The 6,401-nt window shown below is 37.6% G+C and overlaps 1 long non-coding RNA gene across 1 annotated transcript; it reads right to left on the bottom strand.

Annotated features, from left to right (window-relative positions):
* Positions 1–616: 616 nt before the first annotated feature.
* Positions 617–6,378, bottom strand: LOC132382065 (uncharacterized). The gene is made up of 2 exons (XR_009508192.1): positions 6,127–6,378; positions 617–4,145 (listed from the first exon to the last, which is right to left on the bottom strand). It is a non-coding gene; the product is annotated as an uncharacterized LOC132382065 (long non-coding RNA).
* Between the last annotated feature and the right edge of the window lie 23 nt (positions 6,379–6,401).

The raw sequence follows: 6,401 nt of genomic DNA, 5'->3' as shown, positions 1-6,401 counted from the left end.
AATAGTGTGAAACTTTTGAACAGACTACTGTTCTGTTTTATTTATAAAAGAAAAGGCTGGAAATTGTGGAAAGAGAAATGTTAATTATTTCTCTTTCAAAAGATGTTGCCTGACCTGAGTGTTCCCAAGATTTTCTGATGTTTGCTTTTAGATTTCCAGTTTTTGTTTCAACTTCAATTTGGTTTTAACAATTACAATGGAATGAAATACTTGTCTGAGTAATTTTTTAATTTACTGAAAGTAGTGGGATCTTAAATCTTGTAATGAAGGGCACTGAGTTCTGCAATCATTACTGGTGTTATGGAGGTCTAATTTACAAAACTACACAACAAAATATTTGGCTAATATTGATGTGCTGAACCCTGCATTTGATAGAAATGGTCTTAAAGAATCTAAAACCTGTTTAATTCTATCCATTTTTTGTTTCTCCCATGTGTTTCACATTTGGATTAAAAAAAAATCACCTGCTTGTACGAATATTTGTAAGAATGCAACCCAGAGTTCAGTAAGTGCAACAAATGTTGGGTATTCTTAATTCCAAAGTAATTTTGCATTAGTTCATATCTACCCACTTTATCATGGCCCCATCTCCCAAAAATCCTTATTTTGCTGTTGCAAAAAGCCACCTTTTTGAAGCACTGGGATAATACAACTGAGTAATCTCATAAAGGATTGCATTAGCCTTTGTGCTTCAATACTTTACATCATAGAAAATGCTGCAGAGTTGAATTTGGACAGTAATGTCCTAAATAACATAGCTATTGGGGGTCTGTAGATCACAATGCCTAGTAAGATCTATCTATCTCAAATAAAATGTTCAATCTGGATTTGTACAATTATGTACTTGTCATTGTACCAGCAGGAGTGTAGATGGTACCTTCATTGTGCTGAATGTGATTGATGGTTTCAGTTAGTAAGCTATAGTAATTTGCTCTTGAATTCCATTCCGGCCTAAATATACAAGATTCTTAAATGACAAGTACTCATTTGGATCATGCTGTTTTATCTGAAGGATGACGTGCCACTTGTACATAGACTGTCAGATAAATGTAAAAAAAACACTTCCCAGTAAGCCCCATGCCAATCAAGTAAACCTGGAACTGGGGTGTTGCTGGCATTGAATTTCTAACTGAGGACTGAATTGCAGGTGGGGTGGGGGAACGAGGTAAGTGTTTGTGAAGGAGGTAAACATTTACAAATTAGACTGAGGACACTGATCCCTGGTTTTTAGAACACAAAGCCTTGATAGACTATACAAAGTAGCATAATTGTGCACTTTTATTAGGTTTATAATACTGCTTTTGTGTAATCAAATGTTCAGTTTTAATTTGAAACTTTATTGGTTTAAATCAGTCCTTCTAAGCAAATCAATTCCCTGTAGAGCTTTTCAAAAGCTGAGTGATTAGGCCAGTGAAAAGACCAATGATGTCACCCTGAGGAATTTAAAAGTCGTATCAATCCTTGTCTACAAGCATGTATAATAGTTATTTTTAGAATATGCTGTTTTTTTGCTATTGAGTTCCTTTTCTCATACCTTTAGCAAAATGCATCCTCCTCTTACACCCTGCCCAGGTTTCCAAGTCAATCCTGCTGCTGTTTCTGTAGAACTTTCCCAGCCCAGGGTATCCTTAATTGATTATTGATTTAGTTATGCCTAATGTTTGTTGAAAAATAGGCAAAATTAAATATCTGCAGCTTTCAATTGACCATGTGGCATTTATATATCATGGAAAAACAGCATCATATAGCATGCTCTTCTCTGAGTGTTGATAGGTAAAGATGGTTTTACTATGACTTGTCAAATTAATGCTTCCCTGGTAGGCACTGTCAAACTTGAATGAGATATTTGTACGTTGCAAAAATTTGAGAGACTGCTTTAGATCTTCTGAAATGTCACAAATGATTTTTTAATTGAATGGTGCAGTTTGAGTTCTGAAAGGATATCATTTCCTCTTGGGGAAATTATTATTTTGCATGGATGTGATTCACTGCTCAGTTGTGACTTTGTTTCAACCAAGCCTGTATATCTTGAACTCCAGACTTAAAGTTAATCAAATAACATCTAACAAAAAAAATCTGTAAATATTTTCTGGGGGCACTTAATGAGAATTGCTGCAGTGTCTCCAGACAGAGTTTCTAGTAATATTTAATAAGAACCACCCCCTTTAAGCTAGTAAAATGCCAATTTGGTTATGTGTTCATCTGCTTCTTGCATGCTGTTGCACTGTGAAAATGGTGCAATCCTATGCCATTTTGTTAGTGATGTGAACAACTGCTGGATGCCTGTCACACGATCTAATTAGAATTATTTTGTGTTGATTAGGAGGTTGTTGTCAGGCAAGATGTCTATCACTGTATTTTGTCATGATTTACTGACAGTGTACACAATGTAACATTTGTGGGATTTGGTTGTAACAGCTGACTGTACATATATATCAGTGTACACAGTGTTACTGACAGTGTACACATGTAACTGTACACAATGTAACGTTTGTGGGATTTGGTTGTAACAGCTGCCATTTTTTGACTGAATTTATTATAGATGTTTATTTGCAGGAAGGCTGGGAAAGATGTGCAAATACTGTTTAATTGCCTGTAAAACATCTTTATCTAAAATAGATGCTTTTGCTAATGCTTTCCTTTTAATTATATTTTATCCTGCAACATCATCTGGAATTGTTTTAAAGCAGCATTTTCTTACAGCATTCAGCAAAAGGAAAGTTCTGGCCTGAGATTGCTGATTATGATCTGTACAACTTCTGTTTATAACTGGCAAAGTTAACTATATTTTGAGTAAAATTTTATAAGTTTAGTTTCAACAGTTTGGTCTTGTCTCTGGTGTCCTCTACCTGACTTGGGTAATATACCGACAGTAAATGGGGCTTTGTTTTGATAGCAGGATATTTTTGTGATGAATAGGACAGAGAAATAAAGAAATGCATAACCCACTAGACTTTCAATGAAAGTCCTATTTACTATTTTGGTTTGATAATTCTTCTCTCCACCCAATTCCTAATGGGTCTGATCCATCTGAAAAAGGAAAAAATTCTGTACATTTAATTGCCACTTTAGGTACAGTAGCTCAATAATGAGGTATTTAATCAGCCAGTCGTGGGAGCAACTCAATGCATAAAAGCAAGCAGACATGGACAAGGGGCTCAGTTATTGTTCAGACCAAACATCAGAATGAGGAAGAAATGTGATCTATATGACTTTGACCGTGGAATGTCTGCTGGTGCCAGATGGGGTGGTTTGAGTATCACAGAATCAGGTTTATTACCAGCATGTGATGAGAAATTTGTTAACTTAGCAGAAGCAGTTCAATGCAATACATAATCTAGCAGAGAGAAAAAAAGTAAAATACAAAAGTGAATCAATTACGTATATTGAATATATTTTTTTAAAATGTAAAAAAAATACTGTATAGTAAAACAAGTGAGGTAGTGTCCAAAGCTTCAATGTCCATTTAGGAATTGGATAGCAGAGGGGAAGAAGCTGTTCCTGAATCACTGACTGTGTGTGACTTCAAGCTTCTGTATCTCCTACCTGATGGTAACAGAAAAGGGCATGCCCTGGGTGCTGGAGTCCTTAATAACGGACACTGCCTTTCTGAGACACTGCTCCCTAAAGTTGTCCCGAGTACTTTGTAGGCTAGTGCCCAAGATGGAGCTGACTAGATTTACAACCCTCTGCAGCTTCTTTCGGTCCTGTGCAGTAGCCCCTCCAGACAGTGATGCAGCCAGTGATGTACTCATCATGGTACAACTATAGAAGTTTTTGAGTGTGTTTGTTGACATGCCAAATCTCTTAAAACTCCTAATAAAATATAGCCTGTCTTGTCTTTTTTATGACTACATGGATATGTTGGGACCAGGTTAGATCCTCAGAGATCTTGACAGAGGAACGTGAAGCTGCTCGCTCACTCCACTTCTGATCCCTCCATGAGAATTGGTATGTGCTCCTTCATCTTGCCCTTCCTGAAGTCCACAATCAGCTCCACAACCAGTGTTGATTGTCAGCGAGGAGGATTTGTTATCACCAATCTGCACAGACTTGCTGATTTCCTGGGATTTTCACGCACGACAGTCTATGGATATTAGAGAATAGTGTGGACAAATAAATAAAAAATCCAGTGAGCAGCAGTTCTGTGGGCAAAAAAAAAAGACTTGTTAATGCGAGAGATCAGAACAGAATGGCCAGACTGGATCAAACTGACCGGAAAGTAACAGTAACTCAAATAACCATGCTTTACAATAGTGCAGAAGAGCATCTCTAAACACAGTTGTTAACCCTTGAAGTGGATGGGTTACAGCAGCAGAACACGACAAACACTAAGTGACCACTTTATTAGGCACAGGAGGTATTTAATAAAGTGGTTACTCTAGTTTTTAAATTTTCTACTTAAACCACTTTGAAAGTTTCCTATGGAAGATCTCAAATAGTGTATGAAAAGTTTACTCATCATTACAAATAATGAAATCTAACACCGTATTTTCAGGAGTTTAAAATTTGTGTTGCTCTGTCTGGATTCAGCTTCATTTAAAGCTGTCAATGTTCTAAAACTAATTAAAAGCAGCATTTGGATTGATTAATGGCAAAAAGATTTTTGATCATTTCCTATAACTTCCATACCTGTTTGATCTTTCACGTGAATTCGCCAGTGTGACATCTGATTCTCCTGTTTATCTTGTACCTAAGTACCAAAAGTCAACCATGGTTTGCATCTATATAAAATCCCAAGAGGCTTCAACATGTAAAACATCAAACCCAACTTTGCATTCAGTCACAGATGAGGTGACTAAAAATTTACGCGCAGGTTTTAAGGCATTTGGACATTTGAGATTTACTGGTTAGACAACACTTCTAGCTGTTAGAATGCATTGGAACAGTTGTACAACAACAGGCTACTGGGGGTCAAGTAGGATCTGTGGTAGTAATGGAATGGTTAATGTTTCTAATCTCGGTCTCCACAGAAGTTGCGTGACTACTCAGTTTCCCTAGCGGCTTGTTTGTTTTATCATTTTCGCTCCAGTGTCTACGGTTTGTTGCCACCATGTTGAGAGTTGTCTGAATTGGATGATGTAAAGCTGCCTTATTGCTAAGAATATTTAGATGACTGAACTGATTATGCTAAGTTAAATTAAAGGTAGTAAGGATGATGATGGAAAGTGGCTAAAAGTTTGGTTGAAGATTGGGTGGATACTAAAGAATTTTCACACCAGTCAACTAGAAAGTTGCTCTATAGACAAAGAAAATTGGATGAGGAGCGAGAGGGGAAAGAAATCTGAAATGTAGATCATTTGAAAGCAACTATAGTTGCTGTCTGCTGCAGATCAGCTAACCCGCAGAGGATGTACGCATTTGTGGTCTATGATTTGGTAACAAATGATAAACTATACATCTATTAACTGAATCATTTATCCAGTACCCATTTAGAACAATTTTCAATCAAACATCTTTATTCTATGCCGACCATAGGATAGCAATTCGGCATAGTTTTATTTAAAAAGGAAAATGTATAAATCTGGAGCTGTCTTGTTCCTACATTGCTTTATACAAAACTCAGAGCCAATCTTTAAAAAATCAGTTGTTGAAATTAAAGTTTTAAAGGGGGGGGGGAAACTTAAGTAAACCATACAGGCCCATCTTTTGATTCAAGGCGGATTACTGCCTAAAAGATGTTTGCAAAAACAAAATCTCTGCCAACAAACAATAACCCAACCTTGAAAGGATGCCTAGTGTATGTTATGTTAATGAACGCGAGGATAAACGTGAATTAAATAACTTTAAAAGTTTCTGATGCTATTTATTCTATACCTAAAAACAAATGCACCAGCTGGCCACTACGTCCTGAGATTTTCAAATGACTGCCATGAACAAAGACGCATAAGAACATTTTAAAAAAATTGTCAAAGCAGTGTTGGGATTTGTGAGAATGGAAGAAGGAACTCGACAGGAACAGTGGTACAGCCATGATCTTGATGTAGGGATCGTGGAATATTAAGGCAAGATAACAGACTCATGTTTTTTCTGTCTTTGTGATTTTATAGTGAGGGAATGACAACCCGTCGCGGTTCCCTTGCACGCTTCGAGTGTTGGTAGCACCAACAAAACTCATCAACGTACCTCGTCTCTATGCACGCTAACTGCAGTTGTCCCATCGTGACAATGCTTATAATTTCTATATTCTGAAGCTTCCCCGGGGAGTAACGCTTTAATCGGCCGGAGGTACTCCAATAATCCGTCCTGCCACGGTAATACCGCTCCGGCTAACGTCTCCTGCGGTCTCCCATGACGACAGGGGGACCTCAATGGGCGGTGCCTCCACCACAGTCCGTCACGCTATAGGGTACAGTGACACCGCCCACCGACCTTCTGCAGATGGCGAGGCATAATGTCCC

The sequence above is a fragment of the Hypanus sabinus genome, chromosome 27 (assembly GCF_030144855.1).
Source record: "Hypanus sabinus isolate sHypSab1 chromosome 27, sHypSab1.hap1, whole genome shotgun sequence".
In the NCBI taxonomy this organism is placed as follows: Eukaryota; Metazoa; Chordata; class Chondrichthyes; order Myliobatiformes; family Dasyatidae; genus Hypanus; species Hypanus sabinus.
Note: the sequence above shows the minus strand (reverse complement) of the source record. Positions and strands in the feature narration are given on the sequence as shown.